General features: G+C 38.1%; 1 protein-coding gene across 5 annotated transcripts in view; it reads left to right on the top strand.

Annotated features, from left to right (window-relative positions):
- b3galt1b (UDP-Gal:betaGlcNAc beta 1,3-galactosyltransferase, polypeptide 1b) overlaps positions 1-24,949 on the top strand; it is a 180,988-nt gene that overhangs the window by 89,202 nt on the left and 66,837 nt on the right. For 2 of the 5 annotated variants that reach the window (XM_082174796.1, XM_082174795.1), the window contains one exon: positions 24,409-24,480. The exons of the other annotated variants lie outside the window; for them this stretch is intronic. The gene's annotated coding sequence lies outside the window, so the exon portion shown is untranslated. The remainder of the gene's footprint in view (positions 1-24,408; positions 24,481-24,949) is intronic. 5 annotated transcript variants of the gene reach the window in all.

The following is a 24,949-nucleotide window of genomic DNA, read 5'->3' as shown; positions in this document are numbered from 1 at the left end:
GCTATTCTGAACATGTCCACTCAAATAACAGATTGCAGTTCACTTTGTGTTTCCACTACTGGTGTTTAATTTATAGGGGAGACCGGGGACAGTTGCAACAGGGGACGGTTGCAACATGTCATTTTTCTCCAATCAGAAACAAGCTAGAGTGATGACACTCATACTGCACATGCACAGTTAGACCCTCCACCCACCAAGAAGACAGTAGACATATTCAACATCTGCTGATGTATTTATTGAACAAAACTTGTTTTGGAGGTATGAAAGTAAATTTTTTCATGAGATATATTTTTGTCATACTGTCCTGAAATTTTGTATGATTTAATCAAAACTTACATAGTTTGAATTGTTGTTGTGTTGACTACTAAGTGACATGGTTAGCATGTGTCAAAGTCAGCGTGTCTAGCAGGAATATGATGTTCTGTCATGGCTGATAGGGTCGGGGACGGTTGCAACATGTTATAAATTGCATGTTTAATAAAAGTTTGTTGCATTACAAATTGTTAAATTCTTCCTGTCTGACACTGAAATATGGAGAGATTGAATAGCATCTGTAACTCCTGCACACTGAATCTATGTAGGCCTATGTTCTACACATGAACAAACAAAACTCAATAACTGTTATTTGATAAATATGACTAAATAAATAAATAATAGGCTACAATAATATTATTGAAATAAATAATACTATAATATTATAGTAGGCCTAAAACAGTTAATATTTTCAGAATTCTTTGCTCATTGAGACAAAAAGCTTAAGTTAATTAAAGAAATTTAAGGTATTTTTAACATGTTGCAACCGTCCCTGGGTTGTGTTGCAACTGTCCCCTGGGTCGGGGTCAGTTGCAACATCTGACTTCTTCCATTCAAATAAATACTGTGAACGATATGTCATATATAATCATCTTTAAATGGTATGGGTAATTAGCAGACAGATGCAAGTTTAATATATACAAATTTGGTTGGTCTAGTCCAAATAGTCTCTGAGTAATTGAGAGAAATGCAAAAAGTGTTGCAACTGTCCCCGGTCTCCCCTACCCTTCACCTTTAACTGAGCTTAGAGGTTTCTTCTTTGTGTCTGTGCTGTGGAGATAGAGGTTTTCTCGTATTGATCGTGTCCAGTGTTTCTCTCTGCTGGATTGTGACGTTTGATAGGTTAAAGGGAAGTCTCATTTCCTGGGCTTGCTTCTCCATTCTTGCTGGGTTTTTTTTTTGCTCTCTAGAGGTTGCTTAGATGGCCTTCAGGACTAATAGTTTAAAAAAAAAATTGGATCTCTTTGAATGAAGAAAGAGGGCCATTTCCTGGAATCAAGGCATTTTACTACCTATCAAAGGACTGTAAACGCTCATATCCTTTCATCCGTGTATAAAAGTAAAGACAGCGAAGAACAGTAGGCATGCACAGTCATAATGATCTTCTTTTCAGAAACTTTACTTGGTACACAGTGATGGCCGTCCTATCATGGTCTCAAGAGGCTGATTTGTACTACAGTAAGAGTAATCATCAGAGACTTCATCTCCTGCTTATGCAGAGCTGCTCTGATAAGAGAAAAACAAATTAATGGCTTTCATCGCATGCATAGACACACCAAAAAATATATAGGAGAGTAATGACACTGCTTATTATATTCCATTATTTTACGAAACAAGCTTCCTGTCACGATTTGACTGGGAATCGGCTAAATGATAATCTGAGCAGTTGTACTTGTACATTTTCATTTTTAAATATTGTTTGAGCTTTTCTTCAACAAATAGCTGACCACTGTGCAAATCTGAACCACATATTGGTGTTGTCACGTGTCAGTGTATGTTTGAACTTTCAGGCTACGTCTACATTAATCCGGATACATTTGAAAATGGCGTTTTCGTTTATAAACGATCTCCGTCGTCCACACTGGCGTTTTCAGGCGTTTTCGGACGTTTCAGTGTGGATGAGAAACTTTTGAAAAACGCCTGAAAACGCTAAATTCACCTTTACTGCGCATGCGTAAAACCCCACAAAAGATCAGATGAATAAATAAATAATTAAGTTATCGCGCAATTCTTCTGACAGGATAATTTTATATAGTAAAATATCTCACCATTCACTGATGTGTCCAGGTCGCACGCAGTCACCATATGTTTGGTCTAAAACGCGACTGCTCTCATGTGAGTACAGCAAATGTGAGTAAATTCTGTCATCTTTGCAGGACTGTGATATGAAGAGTGTGCAATGTAGAATATTTTTAGCAACAGTGTGAAAGTGTATAGCACATAATAGGCACAATACTGGTATAAACATGAATATCTATTGGTACAATATGCATCACATGACTAAATTTACGTCATCGTTTTTAAATACCACCGGTTTCACAGTCCACACTACAACGTGAAAACGCCGTTTTCAAATGTATCCACTTTGGAGAGCGTTTTCAAAAAAGGTTCGTTTTCATTAATTAAAACGCCGTCTCAGTGTGGACGGAAGGCCAAACGGAGAGAAAAATATACGTTTTCAAACGAAAACGTACTAGTGTGGACATGGCCTCAGTTTGTGTTTTGATTGGTTCCTGTTTTCCTTTGTTCTTTTCCCGCCACTCTTTCGTTTCCATGGTTACTGTTCCATGGTTACTGTCATTATCAGTTCAGTTGTATCACCTGTTTAGTCTATCATCGTCATTTGTATCACCTGTGTTCCGTTTATCAGTGTCATCTATTTCTGTATTTAAGTTCCGTCTGTTCGGTCAGTCTTTGTCTGATCTCCGTTACATTTAGTGTGTGTTGCTACCTGTTCTGTGAATTAGGTTATATTTTTTTTTTTATATTTTCAGTTTTAATGATTTTATGTGCCTTTTCCATTTTATTAATTTTTGTTATTTAGCTTTAATTTATTTTAATTAGCTTTAATTTATTTTAATTTCAGGGGTTTTATTTTAAGTTTTTTATCAGTTAGCATTTCTAATTTGGCTCTAAGTTTTTCATCTAGTATTTATATTTTATTATATTTCAGCTTTATTTCAATTACCAAAAGAGTTTTTTTTTTAAATATAGTTTTAGTTAACAATAACATAACGGAGTTAAGCTATGTGTATATACAAGAATCATAATTGCAAAACATTTTTTGATTCTCGTGCAGAGCTGACAGAAAGCAGAACATGCTACTGGGTGTCATGACAACAGCAAAGTTTAAGGTTTGATGAAGCATTTCATTTACACAGCATCACATAAAATTTCTGTTCTGTTCAAATCCAATGCCGCTTGCTGAGTTGTATTTTTTCTGCACTGTGTGGTACTGGACAATGGCAGTAGTCTTAGAGAGACTATTTTGATTATTTTTAAGGATTTATGATTTCAGACTTTTACAAGGCATTGTGGCTGCCACTCTAGAAATGTTCGATGAATCATAGACCATTCAATTGAAGTGGCTTCAGCTTTCATTTACCATCTCAGCAGCCCTACGAAATTGTGATTGGCTCTTAGACGTGTGCTTATGGGGTCCTCACACTGTAGCAATAAAATACAAGCAAATGTGTGAGATAGATAGATAGATAGATAGATAGATAGATAGATAGATAGATAGATAGATAGATAGATAGATAGATAGATAGATAGATAGATAGATAGATAGATAGATAATCCTTCTATAGCTTATATGTATAATTCATATGCATATATAAATTTACATACAGTTATAAAAAAATAAATTGCATGTTAACATCCAATGAAATGGAAGTTGTGATCGTCTTCCCTTTTGTGACATATATCCGAGTGAAAAGGCTTCTTGAACAAGACAAAATGTATGACGGGACCTGATTTGATTGGTTGGATTTTTGTCATCGCCTATTGGTTAATCTCGTTTGAGTGACAGGTTGCCCCGCCCTCATGATGAAACATCAGAGAAGAGATGTTGCTTCAAGTGGAGGGGAAGTTATTTTGAGTAAAGATTATGAGGGCACATTAATAAAAACAACAATGAAATGCATGGATAAATTATTTATAATAAACGCTGCAGTATTCCATGAAAATATAAGAATTGTCAATTTTGATTTCATGGTGACTCAAACTGTCCTGTTCATAAAACAGCTTACAGTACTACTGTATGAACTAATAACCGATTTTGGCGATAGCTGTGAGAATATAAAAGACAGATAAATATTGCACAAAAAAAAACATTGCTGTTTCTGTGAAAGCGTAATAAAGGCTGAAAGCTGCATGCCTCATCTGTAGCTTGGTCAATTATTCTCTCTTCATCCTTTGTTTTCTGCCAAACTGACTAGTGAGCACAAATTAAGCGTGGGTTGTGTGTAGGCGTGTGTTGCGTGAGAATAAGTTGTGAACAGTTATGCGTTGGAGCATGAGGGCAGGTGTGTGGAGGCGTGGATTGTGTATAAATTACTAATTCATCGTGGGTTGTGTGTTGTGAGAGTTTTACTGTGACTGTGGTGGTGCTTTGTGGCGAGTGATTTTCCTTCCCCTCATACTCTGTTGAGGTGATTCACAGCTTCTTAGTGGCGTTCCCCTCAACCCTGAATTCAATAATCAATATTCCTGATCAACTGGATGTGAATTAATATAGGTAATTAAAGAAATGTTGTATTATTACACTCACTCTTTATTGACTTCTATGGTTCCATGAAGAACCGTTAAAGGAGTAGTTCACCCAAAAATGAAAATTATCCCATAATGTACTTACCCTCAAGCCTTCATAGGTGTATATGACTTTCTTCTTTCAGCCAAACACAATCAGAGTTATATTAAAAAATATCCTGGCTGGGAGTGAATAGTGTCTGGGTTTGTGAAGCTCGATACAGTGCATACATCCATCATATAAGTAATCCATACTGCTCCAGTGGGTTAATTAAGCCTTCTGAAGCGAAGAGATGGGTTTTGTAAGATAAATAGCCATGTTTAAAACTTTATAAGTTAAAACCATTGGTTTCTGGCAACGGAAGTATGACGTAGTACGTATGATGTAGGACAGGGAACGACAACTGGCGGCCAAAACTGGCCCGCCAGCAATATTTTCTGGCCCGCCGGATTATTTTGGAAGTCCTAAATGCTGCACAAAACTCTTCCACTACTTGAGAAAAGCCGTAGTCGCGCGGCAATTTCACCGCCGCATACTGTGTGAAACGCCCATAGGGAATCATGCGGCGCGGGATTACATTTTAAAGTATAACTGTGCGTTCACACCGGACGCGAATAGCGCGGCAAATTCGCGCCAGCCGCGTCTAGTTATACGCTTGACCACTTTGTGTCCATTCGCGCGTCAAAAGACGGTAGCGGTCAGAACTCTGGTGTACTTTGGACGGAGCGGGCGGTCTGACTGACAATAGCCCACTCCCGACATCTTTTGACAGCGTATCCGCACTTAATTCTGACCGCCTGTACACCTATCTCTGAGGAGCTGTTTGGTACTGAAACCATTGTCAGTCAACAACATTCTTTTTTTGCAAGGATGTTTGAAATAGTTCGACAGAAAATAGCCTACTTCATTTGTCAGTAGGGCAATATGATTTTCGTTTATGTTGCTTAGAAATTTGAGTGATAGGCTTTGTCCTATTTAATTTATGTTAGGCTATTTATATTTCATTTTTTTTTTCTGTGGCATTTTTTTTCTCTGCTGACAGTACAATGTTAAAATAGCCTAATATTTATATTGACACGAACACAATTTTTGTATAGCATTTATTATAGGCTACTTAATCTCATTCTTGCCGTTAGAGACATTTGAATGTGAGATATGGAAACGAGATCAAAATTTTGCGGAACCGTCAGGTCGGGAAATAAAGCGGGTGAACACCGAGTATATTTTAAGCGGTTGCTGAATAGAACCTTGTGGGAGCGGGACAGAAAAAAAACAGTCCCGCGCAGAACTCCTTAAACCTTAGGTGTGTATGTGTCTGTCCCGAATAAAAAAATAAATAAAAAAAAGGAATTAAGTTCAAAAGTCGGACTGTAAGCGAATGAGTATGATTTCTATTCACACCTTTATTAAAATGGCTGTAATCTGTTTAAAATGATTTCCTTGATATATGCCTAAGGTGTTAAATAAAAAATTAAAATTAAAATTAGTCTAATCCAGTAATTAATTTTTTCTATTTTTGATCTGAGCACAATCAGAAAATCAGAAAACCCATTGTTATTCGTTTTTTCATTTTAGTTCAGGAAATAAATAATGGAAAAACAAGTCGTTTTTCATCTTTTTATTTTTGGTTTTAATTTGAAAAAACGATTGAACGAATGATCCACGGACGGTGACGGACCCATCATATTCCGCGATTATAGGCATATATAAAAGTATTTAATTTGTATCCATAGGCCTACTCTGTGTAGCTGGCCCGCCATCTACTGGCTAAAAAAAATATTGGCCCGCGGCCAAAGTTACTTGCCGACCCCTGATGTAGGATGTATGACGTAGGCGTAGCGTAAGCTCAGGTGAGAATTTACGAACGCGGAAACGCAGAGGATAGAGCAAAACAAAAAACAGGTCACAAATTAGAAGTCTAAAACAATACGTTTTAAGTAAAATTGTCAGAGGATTTTAATATAAGAGTCGGGTCAGAGGTCACTTTTCCGCCAGAACTCGACTCTCTCGTGAACGTGCGCCGTTGCCGGAAGCCAGTGATTTATAGTTTGGTTTATTCATCACACTGTACCATTTAAGGTTGAATGCATTGCATTATGGAATACAGTATTGCTCATGATCAGCTCTGCTATTTGGTCAATTGTGTATTCTGTGCATACAGAAAATGTACATACTGTAAGTATACTATATACTGATGCAAACTTGAAGTAGTGCAGTAGGAGTAACAAGATTATACATATTAAAGTGACCAGAAGACAGATGTAAAAGTCCATTTATATCTTAGATGGACTTTTACAGGGTTTTAATCTGGGGTCACATACTTAAAGGGATAGTTCACTTTGAAATAAAATTTTGGTATGTTTTAGCTTACCTCAAGGGCATCCAAGATGTAGGTGTCTTTTTTTCCGCAGTAGTTTCAATTTTGATATTTTTAGGTCAAACCGTTCTTGTCTGTCAGTCATATAATGCAGGTCTATGGTCACTGTCTCAAAGAGCATGCACAGAGTCCAAATTAAAACAATTCCCCATCGTCCAAATTAAACAGGTGGGTATAGATATATACAATAGATGTCGCATTGGCTACTGCGAAACCGTAGCCAATGCGACATCTATTGTATATATCTATACCCGCCCGCGCTCTCAGATCACTTGGACGTGGCTGTGTTCAAGAGGTAAAAACGATATAAATACTGTTCGTTTTCTCACACAAACCGCTCGTTTCGTGTCTTGGGCCATCAATGTGTACTTACGATGGGGAATTGTTTAATTTGGACGATGGGGAATTGTTTTAATTTGGACTCTGTGCATGCTCTTTGAGACAGTGACCATCGACCTGCATTATATGACTGACAGACAAGAACGGTTTGACCTAAAAATATCAAAATTGAAACTACTGTGGAAAAAAAGACACCTACATCTTGGATGCCCTTGAGGTAAGCTAAAAAATACTAAAATTTAATTTCAAAGTGAACTATCCCTTTAAGTATTACTGAATTAGCTTTTTTGTACTATAAAACTCAAACGACATAAAAAGCAAATTTTTTAATGAATGTCTCTGGGATTTCTTAAACTCTAAACGGCTCTTTAAATGTTCTGAATAGAGTGACTTTGCAGAGCAATTGCCCTTGAAGTCAGATTACATTTAGCAGGGATGGAGAAAGAACAGTTGGCAACTTTCGACAGTCGTAACTTGAATGGTTGATAAATAAATCAGTATTTACCCTCTTAACCTCTGGAGTAGGAGTGGGCCATGCATGTCACGGTAACGGTGAATATCACAGCAGTGGTTTATATATTCAGTAACCATGTGAAAAGGCCTGTGTTTGGATATTTCAGTAAATAAAAAAATACTTGACTAATGAGAAGTACTTCATCTCATCTGATTGTTTTCTCTTTTCATTAGGAGCACAAACCAAAAGATAAGAGTATTCATATCAACTGAACAAAAATGAGCATGAACACAATGAACTGAAGTCTGGCATCAGTGCAAAAACAGCTTTGCATTATGAAATACTTCAGGTGAAAACAAAAAAGAAAACAGTAAAACTATTATTTCAAAATGAATAGTTCTAAATCTATAGACTGTATGTAGCTCCGCCCCTTTTCAGCCCCACCCCCTATTTCCACAGCATGAAGGGAAGATCTTACGGATTTATGAATGAATCACTCGTTTTAAAATCTTCCTGGTCTACTGACATTTGTAGTGAATGGTGAGGTTATGTAATTGTGGAAGCGGTGCATGCTAGATCTTGCAAAAAGAGAGCAGGGCTAGTGGAAATTCAACCTCAACTCCTAGATTAGTTATAAATATCTTGGGAAAAAATGATTACCTTTATGAAACTACTGCACTTGGATCCTTCCTACACTAAATTGTTTTTCGTTTCGGAGGCTTTCTAGCCAAAGGAAATATGTCATTTGTAGATGGGGAAAAAAATCGCTACCTTGCATAATATACCTTTCCTGACAGCCTTGTAGATGTGTTTGTTGAAAGTAGTTTACTGGGAGGTTAGGCAACAGAAAGAGAGAGATGTATTTACATTAGTGTTGTGTCGCTTTGAATTTACAGGTGCAGGAAAGCTCTGTGTATTTCTCTCAGGCAAAGAGGCAGTATGTTTAGGCTTTTATGACTGACAAATAACCATACAGTGAAAGAATCATTGTTTAAGCTTCGGATTAGAGATTTCAAATTGAGTCGGAAAGTTGAAAAAATAAACAGTTGTCAAAAAAAAAAAACAAGAAGCCGCCTGCAGTTCTCAAATCCAACAGATCTGGCTGATATGTGTTTATTCAGGAAATCGATATAAAGCGAAGGCAAAGGAGTAATTGATTTAACACATTCCATGCATGGCCATTACACTCCACTAAATAAATCTTATATATATATATAAAATTCCACTGCATTTAATGCATTTTTTATTCCTTTAATAACCTGGATGTTTCATCTGGAACACCATAAATCTCTACTGTGCCAGTTTTTATTCAGTGAACAATAGGCGGTATCTTTAGGATTTATATGTGTATATAAATACTAATTTCTTCACAAAACCAGCGGATCATTTTACAAGAACAACTGATCATTTTACACAGTTTCACTGTGTAGGCGAAAACATGCTGCACCTGTAAGGTTTGATTTTAGAACGTCCTTGCCAGTGTAAAAAAAACAAAACAGTTTTGCGATACACGGTAGACCTGTGCAGGGTCAACCTGAGATCCTGGAGACTGCAGGGTCAAAGTCAGTCAGAGAGGCAATAAATAGACTACAGTAGGTGGAAGAGGAGGGGGGGGCCGTGTTTGTGCAGAATAGCTCTCACATTCACCAAACTCATTTAAAGGGGTGTTGATTATGATTTCACTTTTCTAACTTTAGTTAGTGTGCAATGTTGCTGTTTGAGCATAAACAACATCTGCAAAGTTACAACGCTCAAAGTTCAAAGCAAAGGGAGATATTTGCTTTAAAGAAATTTAAGGACTTTTTAAGGACTATAACAACCGGCTGGTTGGGACTATACGACATTCCTCCCGGGTTAGTGACATCACCAACCCTAGAATTTACATAAACCCGCCCCCGGGAACGCGATTTATAGATTATCAAGATAGAATATGCTACTCAATGACTAGAAGATAACTACACAAAAGCTACATAAATTCACCAACTAACCATTTAGAAATGTCCTGTTGCATTCTACATGGTGCCACTTCTTCTTGAGTCTCTCCATCATTGACTCTGTTGGCATCATCTGACTCCGGTTTGAACATTAAAGGCTAAATGTTTTTTGAAATTTTAAGTGCATTTCTTTGTGAGTTCAAGCTGTTGAAGCTCCGCCCCTTGTGCCAGGAGCAGCAGCTCATTTGCATTTAAAGGAACAGACACAAAATCGTGCGTTTTTGCTCACCCTCAAAAAGTGACAACTTTAACATGTTATATAAAAATATCTGTGGGGTATGTGTTGCTAAAACTTCACATAAACACTCTGGAGACATAAAAGACATATTTTACATCTCATAATTTCATTATACCACCCCTTTAATGTGTCTTTAAATACCATCAAGACACATGTTTCCTTTTTTCCCCTCAGATCAGCATAAGGATGAGTCAGGATGGTCGAATTGTCAACTAGCCATCCAACAATTGACCAGTCAATTAGTGATGTTGACTACATAAAACTTTTTTGTTTACTTGTAGTATGTAGCATTGCTGTTTTAAAGGGGATGATTCATGTAGAGAAATACAGAGTGTTTTGGTGAGGATAGCATGTATTACATGACAAATCCCTCAAGTTTCTCAAGAGAAATCATAAAAGCTGGTCTTCTTCATGAAGAGCTTAAAACTAAAAACACATATTTGGTATTTTCATGACTTCCTTTATGTTTGACCAGCTTTTATGATTTCTCTTGAGAAACTTGAGGGATTTGTCATGTAATATTTGGTTCTAAACTCTCCTCGATGTTTGATCGTTAATATACACTACCATTCAAAAGTTTGGGGTTAGTATGATTTTATGTAAAAGAAAATAACACTTTTATTCAGCAAGGACACATTAAATTGATCAAAAGTGAGAGTAAATAGATGTATAATGTTACAAAATATTTATATTTCAAATAAATGGCGTTATTTTTAACTTTCCATACATCAAAGAAAATAGTTTCATGGATTCACAAACATTTTAAGCAGCTCAACTGTTTTCAGCATTGATAATTATACAACATTTTTGTTGAGCAGCAAATCATCATATTAGAATGATTTCTGAAGGATCATGTGACACTGAAGCCTGGAGTAATGATGCTTAAAATTCGGATTTGATCACAGGAATAAATTACATTTTAAAATATATTCACATAGAAAACTTTTATTTTTATTTTTATAATATTTCACAATATTACAGTTTTACTGTATTTTGATCAATCATAAGTGGCTTTGAAATCATTTAAATATCTCACTGACCCCAAACTTTTGAACAGTAGTGTATATGGGGAGCGGAACGGAGGTCCAATGGGATCTCAGTGTGGGCGGAGCTACAAAACCAGCAGAAATAGAAACCCATCCAGCAAAATGCAGTGTTGCTTCATCATGTGTCCATCGGTAATATATGCTTGTTTTGCTTTTTTGCAGTCGTGCGATACACGGTAGACCTGTGCAGGGTCAACCTGAGATCCTGGAGACTGCAGGGTCAAAGTCAGTCAGAGAGGCAATAAATAGACTACAGTATTTTCGGTAATATATGCTTGTTTTGCTTTAATACGTCCAGCTGGAGGAGTTTGCTGATGAAACCTTCTGGCTAAATGATGTTGTGTTCCCATGCACAGGTGCAGCAGATGATGCTTTTCTCAAGGAGAACGCGTTTCTCCAACACAAGCTGAAGTCACAGATCCTATGGCCGTGACAATGGTTGTTTGACAAATTGAAGTTGCTTTGAAATTGCACAGAAAGGTCACTGAGTGATTGTGTCGGTTCCTCCTCACGCCGTGTTGTTGTGTGTGCTCCGAGCCGTCTGAGAGCTCATGTGCCACATGTTTGACTGGCTCTTTATGGATATGGAGATGCTGTATTCTCTGCATGTCAAATTGCAGTTTTTGGCTCTTTTGTCTGCATTTGAATGCGAGTTGACACCGTAGATCTTCTCTTCTCTCCCGGCTGTGCATAAATCACCGTTTTAGGCTGAGAATAAGGTGAACATTGATTTTGTTGTAGCAGGTTGAGTGTGTAGTGTTTCTTCGGAAGGAGGATGAATGGATCTACTGCAGATCATGGCAGAGCTGTGTGTGTGTGTGTGTGTGTGTGTGTGTGTGTGTGTGTGTGTGTGTGTGTGTGTGTGTGTGTGTGTGTGTGTGTGTGTGTGTGTGTGTGTGTGTGTGTGTGTGTGTGTGTGTGTGTGTGTGTGTGTGTGTGTGTGTGTGTGTGTGTGTGTGTGTGTGTGTGTGTGTGTGTGTGTGTGTGTGTGTGTGTGTGTGTGTCTCTCTTCATCTGTCTGTCTCTCTCTTCATGGTATCAGATGTTAATTCCCAGGGTAATTTGATCACTTCTTTTTTCGCCTCTCCTTTTCCTCCTCTCTTGTCACCTTGTCTTCTTCTCTGCTTGTATCCTCTTCTCTTATCGTGTCTAGTCTTGTCTCGTCTCCTCTCATTCTGTCTTCTCCTCTCGTTTCATGTTCTCAGTGTTTGGCAAACTGCTCAAAAAGTGTAGCAAGATAATCCACTATACTGCTGAAAAAAAAAAAAGATAGCTACCCTCAAAACTATCCTTCAGAAAAAGGTTATAGTTACTCTAAAAATGGATGGAAATTGACCAGTAGCTTGAAATCGTAGCTTATGGCGCTTTTTCACTACACAGTACCAGCTCGCCTCGCCTCGGCTCGACTCGCCTTTGTTTGGTTTTCCACTGTGTAAAAGTTGTACCTGTACCCGCTTCCAGGTACTTTTTTTCGTACCACCTCCGGCGAGGTTCATGAGCGAGCTGAGGCGATACTAAAATGTGACGTGAAAACACGGCAGACTGCTGATTGGTCAGAGAGAATCGTCACTATTCACTACGTCATCATTGCACACGCCAGACGGAGTATCCTGAATAAAAAACAGCAAAAACAAAAACATCCAAAAACAGCATACACTTGATTTCCTCCATTGTCCTGTGTGTGTGTGTAGCAGGTGTGTGTCGCGTAGAAGATAAAAGCCTGGTTCACACGGCAGGATAATTAGGCCGATTTTAGCCCCAATTCACCCCTTCCGACAATCTTAAGGATGCTCCAGTTATCGTAAAATAATCTGATCAGATATTCATGCCGTGTGTGGTGTGTTAAGACTGCTCTCGTCTGCTCGGAAGGACGTCGGGACCGCTCCGATCTCAAATCAGGGATATCCAACATGTTGAATTTTTTTGGCCCGATTTCTCCTCGTGTGTGGTGTCCCCCGGGGACAAACGAGCACGCAGCCTGTGGACTGTGGCGTGTAGCCAATCAGAATGATTGTTTACTCTGAAGTCACGTTTGATCTCGAGGGATTTTGCGAGATTTCCCGTCTGACCTGGGAATGCTCGGGAGTCAAATCGGTTCGTGCAATAACCAACAGCATCAGCAGTGTAGCAGATCTGCTCCGTCAAGACCAGACATATAATTGTCAAATCCATTACCATGCTAAACAGAATTGTCATGACATAAATAAAGTCTGTGATATATCCCCATTATAGCTAAGTAAAACAGATTCAGTACATTTCACCAACGTGTGACCAATTCTTTAAAAAGAACTGACTCAAAACGGAGATTCATTTGTGAATCGGGATCGCTCAGCATCGTGTCACATACCTTCAGTATATGCCGTATTTAGCGTTCACACTGTGTTCTCTGTGGCACATGAAAGCATCTGTCTCAAACACACACTCCTCCCACTCACAGTAAGGTATTGTTGAGCGATGATAGGCCTCCTGTGTCTTTGTGAGCAACTCTCTGTCACCTCCTCATGTATGTGCTCTGCATGCGTGCTTGAGAGAAACAGAGAGTGTTTGTTTTCTCCAGGGTTTTGTCTTGTAAGATGCCCCAAATGCTGAAGCACAGCTCTCTACCCAGGGCCTTGTGCAGTTGGTTTGGCCATCTGCTCAGGGAAATGCTCTTTATCAATCAGAAGCAAGGAGAAACTGGTGTGAAGTGTGTTCGGCCACTCACACTGAACTCAATGGCTCCTCACGGCTGTGGGACTAAGGTACATGGAAATACAGTCGAATTATCAAGGCATGATTTCCACACTGTTTTTGACATGCACCAATAGAAAAACTCATAGTAATAAACAGCAGTATTTACCTACATTTATTTCTACTAAAACATTTTGATGCATGAAAAATGCCAATTATAGACATCCATTAACAGTATTTGAGTGAGATTGAACAGTTTTGAATCAATTAATTCGTCATAATTCCTGTCTTGTGTGGACATTTTGTCATTTCCTGTCCTGTGCCATGTTTTGTAGTCCTTTGTAGTTTTTCTTGTTTATTAGTCTCCCCAGGTGTCTCTGATTAACCATGTCCCCTTGTTATCTTGTTTAGCTTGTTTGCCTGTGTGTTTAAGCCCTGTGTCTAGTTCCATAGATATCATATAATAAAGGCTAGATGTCTTACGGCGGAGTCACTTCCGGCATCACCGGCGGCCATCTTACCACAGGGAAGCTGTGAATTAAGGTCAGTGATCAGCACGCACACAAATCCTCTTATCTCGCTGAAATCTTGACGGATTTACAAACGGTTTGGTTTCTTACAAACGGTTTGGTTTCTTACAAACGGTTTGGTTTCTTACAAACGTTATTAACGTGGCTATAATTCTTTCATGTGGAAGTCCATTGTTATAATTATTCATATGTATGCAGTGTCATAACTACGAGTCTGACGTTTATAACAAACCAAACCGTTTGAAAATCGGTAGAAAATTGAGCAAGTTATGGTTATTTAAAAGTACATGCACCATGTTACGAGTGAGCGAGCGCCCTGTGGTAAGATGGCCGCCGTGTGCGGACTGCATTGGCCAGCAGCGCGCACGAGACATCTAGCCTTTATTATATGATATCTATGTCTAGTTCAGTCTTTGTGAGTTCTTGATGTTGTGTGTTGGTTGGTCTGTTTCCGAGTCCTGTTCACTAGTCTGAATTTGTCAAGTTTTGAGTTTATTTAATAAAAGACTACTGCTGCACGTGGATCCTGCTTCCTCCTATGTTTCAACCACATCGTTACATCATTGAACCAGACAGAGAATGAATCTAATTGATCAGTTCATATGCTATTTTTGCTACTGATGATTAGATCAGAAACGCTATTAAAACAACATTAAACTCTATAATAGAACCACAGAAAGCACATTAAAAGTGTTATTCACAATGTTACCTCATTTTTTTTTATCAAATTATAGTGAATTTATTGCAAATATGTGACCCTGGATCACAAAACCAGTCATAAGTCGCACAGGTATATTTGTGGCAATAGCCATTGTATGAGTCAAAATTATAGATTTTTCTTTTATGCCAAAAATCATTAGGATATTAAGTAAAGATCATGTTTCATGAAGATATTTAGTAAATTTCGTACTGTAAATATATAAAACATTTATTTTTGTGAGTGAATGCAGCACAATCGTGAACATAAATGGACAACTTTAAAGGAGATTTTCTCAATGTTTCCATTTTTTTGCACCCTCAGATTCCAGATTTTCATATAGTTGTATCTCAACCAAATATTGTCCTATCCTAACAAACCATACATCAATGGAAAGCTTATTTATTCAGATTTTATGTATAAATCTGAATAAATAAAAAATTGACCCATGTGATTGATTTTGTGGTCCAGAGTCACATATTATATCGCCCAGCCCTAGTATGCAACTGTATAGGCACAGGCAATATATCTATGTTCAAATGTAAAGTAATAAAAGCATAAACATTTCATATGTATTCATGGTTTGGATGTTTTTGTTTTGATCTGTTTCAGTGATTTTTCCATAATAGTCTTTCCACAGCAGTGCAGCAAGAGCCTTGATGATGAACTGACAATTGTGTGTCCTTCGGCAACATTAGCAAGACGTACATATTTTCAACAACATTTGTGAAAAATGTTCTGCAGAAGAAGTTTGTTTATTTCCAGGTTTACAGTAAATTAGGGACTGACTCCCAGATTTGCAGAAGTTTGAACTCCACTAGTTAGACGCATGAGGTGAAAAAAGTCAGAAATAGTCTGGACAATTATAAAGAAAGAGAATAATACTCTCTCTCTCTATGTGTGTGTGTGTGTTTGTGCGTGTGTGTGTGGTCCTGGTATTCCCTACGTAAAGGGAACCAAATGTCCCCACAATAGTAATACCAGTAAATGTTGACCTTGTGAGGAAAACATTTTTTGGGACCCCATGAGGAAACAAGCATATAATTCATACAGAATGATATTTTTTGAAAATCTAAAATAGCTAAAAGTTTTCTGTGATGGGTAGGTTTAAGGGTTAGTGTAGGGGAATAGAATATAAAGTTTGTACAGTATAAAATTGCATCAATGGAATGTCCCCAATCCCCATAAAGCATGTGTGTTTGTTCATGTCTTCAAAACCGTCACTGAGAAAAATGCCTTAGCGCACACCTACTGTACGCTCTGTTGTCAAATCAGTGCACTCATATAAATCTAGTTCTTGTTTTTATAAAGGCACATATATTCTGCTTTGGTATACTTTTGACACATTATGTGGACAAGCCATGTGAAGCAAAACATTTTGGGGGCATTTTAGTTTTTCATAGTCTGAACAGCAGAAAAACTGTTCGGGTTCGGGTTTTGATAGGCAACTGTTCCCTAACAGTTCTTAATAATTAATTGTGCTAATAATTAATTAAATAGCAAAAATGTATGACTAAACTAATAAATAAATAACAATCAAAACATGAATGAAATATTTTATGTTGTTTTCACCAACATCAGAGAACCGTGAAAATGTGAATTTGTTGTTAAATTATTGAAATATCAGCTTGAAATATTAACAAGGGTACTTCAAAGTCAAAGGGGTTTGGATGACAAATAGGTTTGGAAATCTACATATTTTCCAAATCATCAGGGAAAAGAAGCTTTGTACTGTATATTTAGGTTGGTTTCGTATTCACCAAACTACGATCAGATGCATTAATGAGGGGAAGTTTGCACTGGATTTAGATGCAATGAAATGGCAGTAAGTGTGAGATGTATTTTGTAGTATTTTTAACTTGACATGACATTATAAAATGATCATATTTGTGTGCAGTGTGAACAAATCCAACAAATTGCATGTCTTGAAGTTCCTCTATGCAGTGCCAGTAAGTGTTCTTTTGAAATGCCTGCATTATGATGATTTGTACTGGGAAAAGGGTTTCCAAGTCCTGAGCTTGTATTAATAGGAACTGAATGTGAAAATTGACATATTTTATTCAATGCAGTCAGACTCACAAAAGCCTTTATCCAGGCGGGCATCCTGCTGTGGCCTGTATTAGATTTGGCCTGTAGACAGCAGGTAGCAGAACAAACTCTGCACTCTTTGATTAGACTGGATCCAAATTTGCACCAATAAATCACACCCCTGAATGTGATTGTATGGTTTTTCTCTCCATTTTGTAAGAAACATGATTACTTTGTGGGATTTTATTGAACAATAATGCAATTATAAAAGAGTGAGGCTTCAGTCTTTGCTTGGTCTAAACCCAAGCTTGATTTGATCTGCCTCCTCCTGTTTGTGTCATCAATGACACAGTGAGACAATACAATACTGACATACAGTAAGAAGATAGAGCTATACAATGAATTTGATTCGCATTGTTAGCTTAGATTACGGATGCAAAAACTTTTTTTTTGTCATCCAAACCCCTTTGTGTTACAAACTCAGACATCCAGACATTTTGTTTGGATAAGCAAAGAATGCAAAAAAAAAAAAAGTGCTGCACAGGGTGTGAATTCCTTATCTCGGTGCTCTTTTGATGTATATGGAATGATATTCCGGACATTATTCAAAAGGAATTGCAAATTGTATTTGCAAATGCGTTTTCAATTTGTGGACGCATAAAATGTGACATAATCCAAACGCAAATGCAAATCGCACATTACCGTTTGCATTTTCGTTTAAGCGAACGCACAGTGACGGACAAATTTAAAATGGAAATGCAAAGTCTGTTTGCAACTGTGTTTCCCATATCTTACGAGTCTTGACCCTGTCATATTTAAATAGCAATTTCAATTACCACGTCTGCTTTTTCACTTTCTCAGCGTCGCGTATGTAACCAGCCAAAACTCAAATGGAATCGCAATTCCCTTAGTATTTCCATTTCCGATGCCTTACACGGAAACCTGTCAATCAGTGTCAAGGGTGGGATTATGCTATGGGGCGTGTTCGTGTTGGGACGTGACGTCACTCACAGTCGACCGTCAAGAGGTGATGCCCTGAACAGACGCCGATTTATTGTAAACAAGAGGTAGTTGGTGAAATTGTGGAGGACCTTATGATGCTCGTGCAGCAAGTTGATGACAGTACTCTACAGATGTCCTCAAATATGCACCCGCCTATAGGCTCATATTACTAACGCGCTCTTTAAATAACAAAAAATAAATACTGCGCCATTGACTTTAGACCAGGTTTCAGTTGGTCAAATGGCTCAGTCTATTTCAGTTCCTCAAAATAGCAACATGCCAACAATGCGCCTGAACACACCTCAAATGCATTTGCTATTTAAATAACATGGCGCAGGACGTGAAAATGATAACTGCGTCGGGCTGAAACTGTCACAGTGTCTGTTTGTGTATCACTGGTGTCCACTAGAGGTCCTCGTCTCCACGGTGTCATCCTGTTCATGAACTGCATTCCCCACAATCCCTGTCTGTACCAATCACTGTTCATTGCACTCAGCTGTTCCCTGTCATCATTGTACCCAGCTGTTCCCTGTTATTCATTGTTAGGTCTTGTTATATATACCCTGCCAGTATAGTGTTTGTCACGGATTCCTTGTCTTATATCACGCCACTTCCGTTCCCTGTATTTCCTGTTTGTGTTCTTGTTTCTTGGATTGATTATTTGGATTTTGACCTCTGCCTGGAAGACTACGATTTTGGATTTACCCTAATAAACCTTTACTGCACTTGGATCTTTCCTTTTCCCATTCCTTTGTGTGTGGATCGTGACAGAAACTAGCAAAAAACACTTGCGCCGCGCCTGGTGCCGCATTGGGCCGGGTGTATGATAGGCTCCTAGACCTAAAAGTGCCCCCGCCCAAGATTTAAAAAATGAATGGGGAATTTTTTTCTCAGGAGAAACATCTGAAAAGAAGGAGACTTAATCAGAAGTCCATTTAACCTCATAACCAGTCAAGGTATTATTATAGAGATCTCATATGTGCTTTTTTCTTTCCAGTGGGCCAGGACTTCACTAAATGAGTCACTAATTGTTCCTGCCCACGAGTCCTGCCCTACATAATGATTTATGAAAGGAAGGCAGTATGCATGAAATAGGGAGAGGGGAATCATGCAAGATTTACCACGTTTCTCTGATGGCAGAGCGCCAGTGAATTCCTCAGGGCTTTTGTGCTATGGTGTTCGTACAGTGAAGGTGAGTGTAAACACATCCTCCATCACGATTCCAGATAGTAGAGGGCTACAGCAAGGTCACTGGAGAACAAGGATCTTCTCTTCATTGACATAAAACACTCCTGATAAAAGCCACAGCTCAAGGCGACCTGGGGCTTTACATTTCATTGTGTTCAGACCAAAAGTCAGTGTCGTAAGAAACCCCTGGAGCTTGTGTGATTACAGTAGTATTTGGAGAGCACTGGTATGGAGAACTATAATTTCTAGTCTGAAGATTTCCCTATTTGAGCTTATTGCATAAGCTCATGATAGCTTTTTTTGAAGATAATTTTATGAATGTTATTAATCCTTTATGATTCACAGTATGTATGCTGCAGCACACTAGCATAGTTTTTATTAAAGGAGCCATATGCTTTTTAATATTTTCCTTTTCCTTTAGTGTGTAAAGCTCATAGTCGCCCACAAAGCGTTTTTTAATAAAGGACACTGATCCAGACCAAGCCTAAAACGCCTCGACCAATGTCCAGATATTACTTCCTCAAACGTCCATGCCAAAATGTGAAATATTTGTATAATGCCCACCCAAAAACAAACGCAAAGAAAGAATCGCCTTACTTGGCTTCAGTAAATCGAAGTGTTGTTGTTATATCGCGGATACACTTTCAGAGGTTAGTCAGAGTTTAAGATTTATTAATATAGCTGTTCTAGTACAACCCAAAAGTTTGCAAGTAGTACAACGCAGGCTATATACAACGACTACTGACCTCTTTTGAAACCTTCTGCTCAAGTCGTGCTTGCAAAGTTGGTTCCGACCGATTGGCTTGATCATCCACATTATCAGAATCTGACTCGAACTGGGCTCGACATTATTATTAACTGTCTGTTTACAAATGCTTTAAAAGTCTTGGAAGCTGAAGCTCGTGATTATGGTAAGAGGCATTACATATACGATGCACGCTCTTAAGGTCAAGGAAAACATCTTGGAGCACTGCTTGCTGGAAGGGCCTTTTGTTAAGTAATCCCAGAAGGTGCTCTTTGGTTGGGTTTTAAACTTGTATTGATAGAAAAAAAGATTCAAGGCACTTTTTCCGGTTCAAAAAGTTAAAAAGCCCCTGAGGAAGGCTGGATTGCCTAAAAGCATCAGTGTGCAGTGTTTTAGTTATTTGTAATGTTTCTAGAGTGAGCCATGGTTTGAATAAAGGCTTTTTTCTTTTCTTTTTTTTTCTTTTTTTGAGTGCCTTGGATCTTTTTTCTATAAATACACACTCTTGAGTTGTTTTGCCAATCACAACGCACTAGAGGGCAGATACACTAAACAGGGCAAAACAGCGCCGATGGGAATGTAAAGTTCTGCGCGTGATCTACTGACGACTCACAAATTAAAGAACACTTATAGATGCAGTCAGATCATTTCCATAATGACCAACGCAATCTACCAGCCTAGCAAACACTGTGTCCCTGGCCAAAAATAGTCGCGATACGACAGCATAAATCGGTAAAAATATATAACATAGAACAGATAACGTCAAGGACGTCCGTTCAACTTTCATTTTGGAACTATTTTTCAACCATGATGGGACGTGTTGGAGGGACGTCTTTTCAATGGTCATTAAAAGTCCAAATGTTTGCTGGGAGGTAGCGTCTGGTTTAAGACGTGCTTTTTTTGGGCGGTAAATAATAGCGCAAACACAAGTACATTGACTAGCGCAAACCTTAGTAAATCACCTTGCATGATTCATTTCAATACTCTCCTCCCATCAATTTTGTGTCTGAAAGGGAAACTCCTACAAACGCATATGCAATAAGATCAGCTGCAAAAAATAACCCTGTCCATGCCTTTTCAGCGCTAATTTTTCATTGCATGTCTTTAGTAAATCATGACAGTAGTTTTATAAGAGGGTTTGCACTGGAGCAAGCTGTTAGTAAATCTGGCCCTAGGTCAGCTGGCCAATCAGAGCATTTGGGGAGGAGGGGCTTTGTAGAAATCAGCGTGTTTCAGACAGACTGGAAATAGAGGAGCTGCAATAATGTACAGTATGTGAACAATTAAAGCATGTTAACCTATCAGGGTTCAATATCAAAAGTATCAGTCAGCATCTGGTGTGGCCATCAGCTGCTACTACAGTGCATCTCATCCTCAAGGAATCATCGATTTTATATATTCATTTACATCATTTATATTATTAATTTTAAGTCAACAATTAACTCATCTGTGTCTATTTTAATTTCTCAGAATAAGTGAAGAGTTCAGATGCAAAAGCCTCTAAATGCCATCTGAAATTTTCTAATAGAATGATCATTTTTATCAAGCTTGTGTATTTAAGTTCAGTAATTTCACTTAAATGACAATTAATAGGTAATCTTCATTGCCATTTAAGTGAAATTATTGAATTTAAATATACGAGCTTGATAAAAATGATCATTCTATAAGAAAATTTCAGATGGCATTTAGAGGCTTTTGCATCTGAACTCTTCAAGTATAGATGAAACATCAAAGATGAAGTTGATACTGAAATGAAACGACTGGAAAGTCTCATGAGCTTTGGACAAGCAATAAAATGCTCCTTCTGGATCGGATCCATCTCTGCTATCAAAATCTGATTGCTTCACCAGACAAATAAATCCTTGTAGAATGAATCAGTTGTGTCTGTGAGGGCTCAGCTGTCTAATGCTAAAAAAAAATTCTGCAGCCTCATCAGTGCATGTCTAAGTGTATATGAACAGGTGAGCTCTCGTTTCCACTTTAACAAGCTCAAGTCTGTGCAAATCGACTGTTCATATGACAAAGTGACATGACAGAACTTTACAGCAGAACTTGAGCGCGGCCTTCTCTCAGCAGTCGTTCTGTCGTCGTCTCTGCGGTGGGATTCTCAGCACGGATGCTGATCCAGGCAGTTGCTGGAAGCCGTCTCTAAGGAGTCCCCCATCATTTAATCTCACCGCAGAGACGGAGGCAAACCAGCCACAGAAACATAAGCAGATGCCAAGATTTATTAAATATAGAGGAGTTTTGTATAGACACCGCTCTAGTGAACTGGATATATTAGTCTCTTGCATGTTACTTGTTTACTTACTCTGTTGAAGCACACAAATACTTACAGAATTCAGACAAACTGCAATGTTCTCAAGTCCCAAAAGGCTTATGGAAATGAAGGTCTGAAGTTTCAATTGATTGTTTTAGTGTTACATATGTTACATACAAAACTGAACATGATGAGTTGCATGCTCATATTTTGCCTGGAGGTTCAAAACATCATGTAATCAATATTGTATATAGTCTGTCTTATGGAAGCCCTGTATAATTAGGATCCACAAGGTGCTTTTTGTATTGACATAGCATGCAATCTTGTTGTTTAAAACAGCTGAACGGAGCACAACATACTTTGTGTTTTTTAGAAGTTGCATGGCTGAGACAAATAGCAAGATGCAACACGACAGCAAAAGACTAATGTCTTCATGTCTAAAAATTATTTATACCAGTGCTTCTCAAGCAGGGGTCCGGGGCCCACTGGGAGGCCCAACAAACGTCCAAAGGGGCCGCAAGATTTATCTTTAAAACACTAACTTAATTAAAATGCTAAATACATTCAAATTAAATCAGATTAACTGTGATATCTGATTTGTGCAACGCAGAACGCACAGCCTTTTGACAGAGATATATTCAACTTATGAACAGGTGAACATCTATAGCCTTTTATTGCAAAAACTGTCCTCACAAAGCAAAGATATTGACAAATATATGACTTAGAGGCAATGCACAACAACGGGAAAACAGCAGGTGATTTGAACACTGACAATAATTGTCTTGGAATGCATTATTGAAGGCTGTTGTGGTGGTCAAAGAGAATGAATCTAGAGACGAGACTTTTCAGAGAGGGTTTTATTGTGCAGGCAATACTGCTAAACTTAAGCATGGCACAGCCACACAGGTTTTACAAAATACATTAAAGATATAAAGATCTAGATTGACGGTTGTTAGATGACTAGTTGACCATCCATCCCACCCATAACTAATTAAATAGGATTTCTATCCTAACCAGATGTGACGAGCAACAGGGCATTTTGTCAGTGGCCTGGTGTCAGTTTTTATGCTGTTGCTCCAGGTAGCTCCGCCCACAGTGAACTCTTATTGGTTTAAAATCAGGTTCTGCATAACTGTACATTAAGCATCAGATACAGCATGTTCTAATTGGCTCTGATTTTGTGACGTCCGGATAAATTGATTGTTGCATCAAACCTGTTATAAAGCATGAATGTCATTGAGACCAGTAAAAACTGGTGTAATTTTTTTGGGGTTGCAATTTACTTCAGCATCTCAGAAGAATTGCTGAATTGATTGTTTCCTGGTTAGGACACACTGTTAGATGGGCTGCTGGACAAGTTATGTTTCAACAACATCTGTGTATTCACAGAAAACATAAGCAAGGTCTCACAGGAAGCAATGAAAAGCTTAATTTGTTTTTGTAATATCTTGAGTTATGAGAGCTGTTATTCACTTGTATCCTCATTGGCTCATAGCGGAATCTGTAGGGAGAGCGAGTACATGATTATAATCATCAATATGCTCTAGTCCTGTTTTGTTTTTTTCGCAGCCACAGATGGCCAAAGCTTTGAGTTCAATAATGCAATATTCAAAGAGTCAATTATGTACATTTTGTAGAGCTGCATTCAATTAAAAAACAAAGATGAAGGTGTTTACTTCAAAATAGTGCCGGTTGAATTTCGAAAGATTGCTGGTGATGTTTCTGCTTTATTACCTTTCATTATTATCAGTACGCATCATGAGGTTATGAAATGCAAATGTTTTTTTGTGTTGTGTGTATTTGCTGTGTTGTTGCCTGTTGTCAAAGCCTTTCTGGATTAAGTGTTTGAAATACAGGAATGAATATACACTACCATTCAAAAGTGTGTAAAAAAAAAAAAAAAAAGAATACTTTTATTTAGCAAGGATGCATTAAATTGATCAAAAGTGACAGTAAAGACATTTTCAGAAATTGATAATAGATTTTTACTGTATTTTTGATATAATAAATGCAGCCTTGGTCATTTTTTTAAATCTTACCAACCCCCAAACTTTTGAATGGTAGAGTAAAGATTCTCGACTCTACCATTCTCGAGATTAATCGAGACATATTTGTTTACTTTGTACGATTCTGGTACTGTTTTAGTTTGCCACTGACAATCGAAACCAGTTTTCCTGAGGCAAAATCACTGCTTTTCAGAATGTCTGCACACACCACATCTCTATATGAGTGTGAAACCTGATATTGAACCAATCAAGTCTTTTTTCACCCCACAGCAGGACACGTTCAACTTGAGAATGAGAGCCGAGCGTTTCCAGTTCAACCACAGCTGAAATGGCACGACACAAGTTAGTCCTTCAGGTTTTCAAGTCCTTCCCTCTTTTGTAAAGCTCCTTAGCAAAACTGTATTTTAAAGTAAATTACATAGGGCATGCACATGTATTGACTTTTACTAGTTGACTAGATGTCCAAATAAGTAGCTGAGGCATTTACAGCCGGCTGGGGAGTTTGTCTAACACAGTTGAGATGATGCTGAGATATAAGGCTGCGTTGCATTGTCATGAATACACATCCTGATTTTGCTGAGTTATTATTTTGTTGATCCTGGAACAACATTCATGTCTAAAAATGTATTGCTAACCCTATTCCTACCCCTAAATCTAATTAGTTATCCCTAAAATCAGAGGGAAATGATGGGTCAATAACACTGATGTAGAAGCACCTAACCCTGGTCGTAAGCCTAAACTTGACATAAACTGTAAACTTGTCCCTCAAATCTGATTGGTTTATAGGAATGTTGTTCCAAGAACATGTTGC

The sequence above is a fragment of the Leuciscus leuciscus genome (genome assembly GCF_965113295.1).
Source record: "Leuciscus leuciscus genome assembly, chromosome: 7".
Classification (NCBI taxonomy): Eukaryota; Metazoa; Chordata; class Actinopteri; order Cypriniformes; family Leuciscidae; genus Leuciscus; species Leuciscus leuciscus.
Note: the sequence above shows the minus strand (reverse complement) of the source record. Positions and strands in the feature narration are given on the sequence as shown.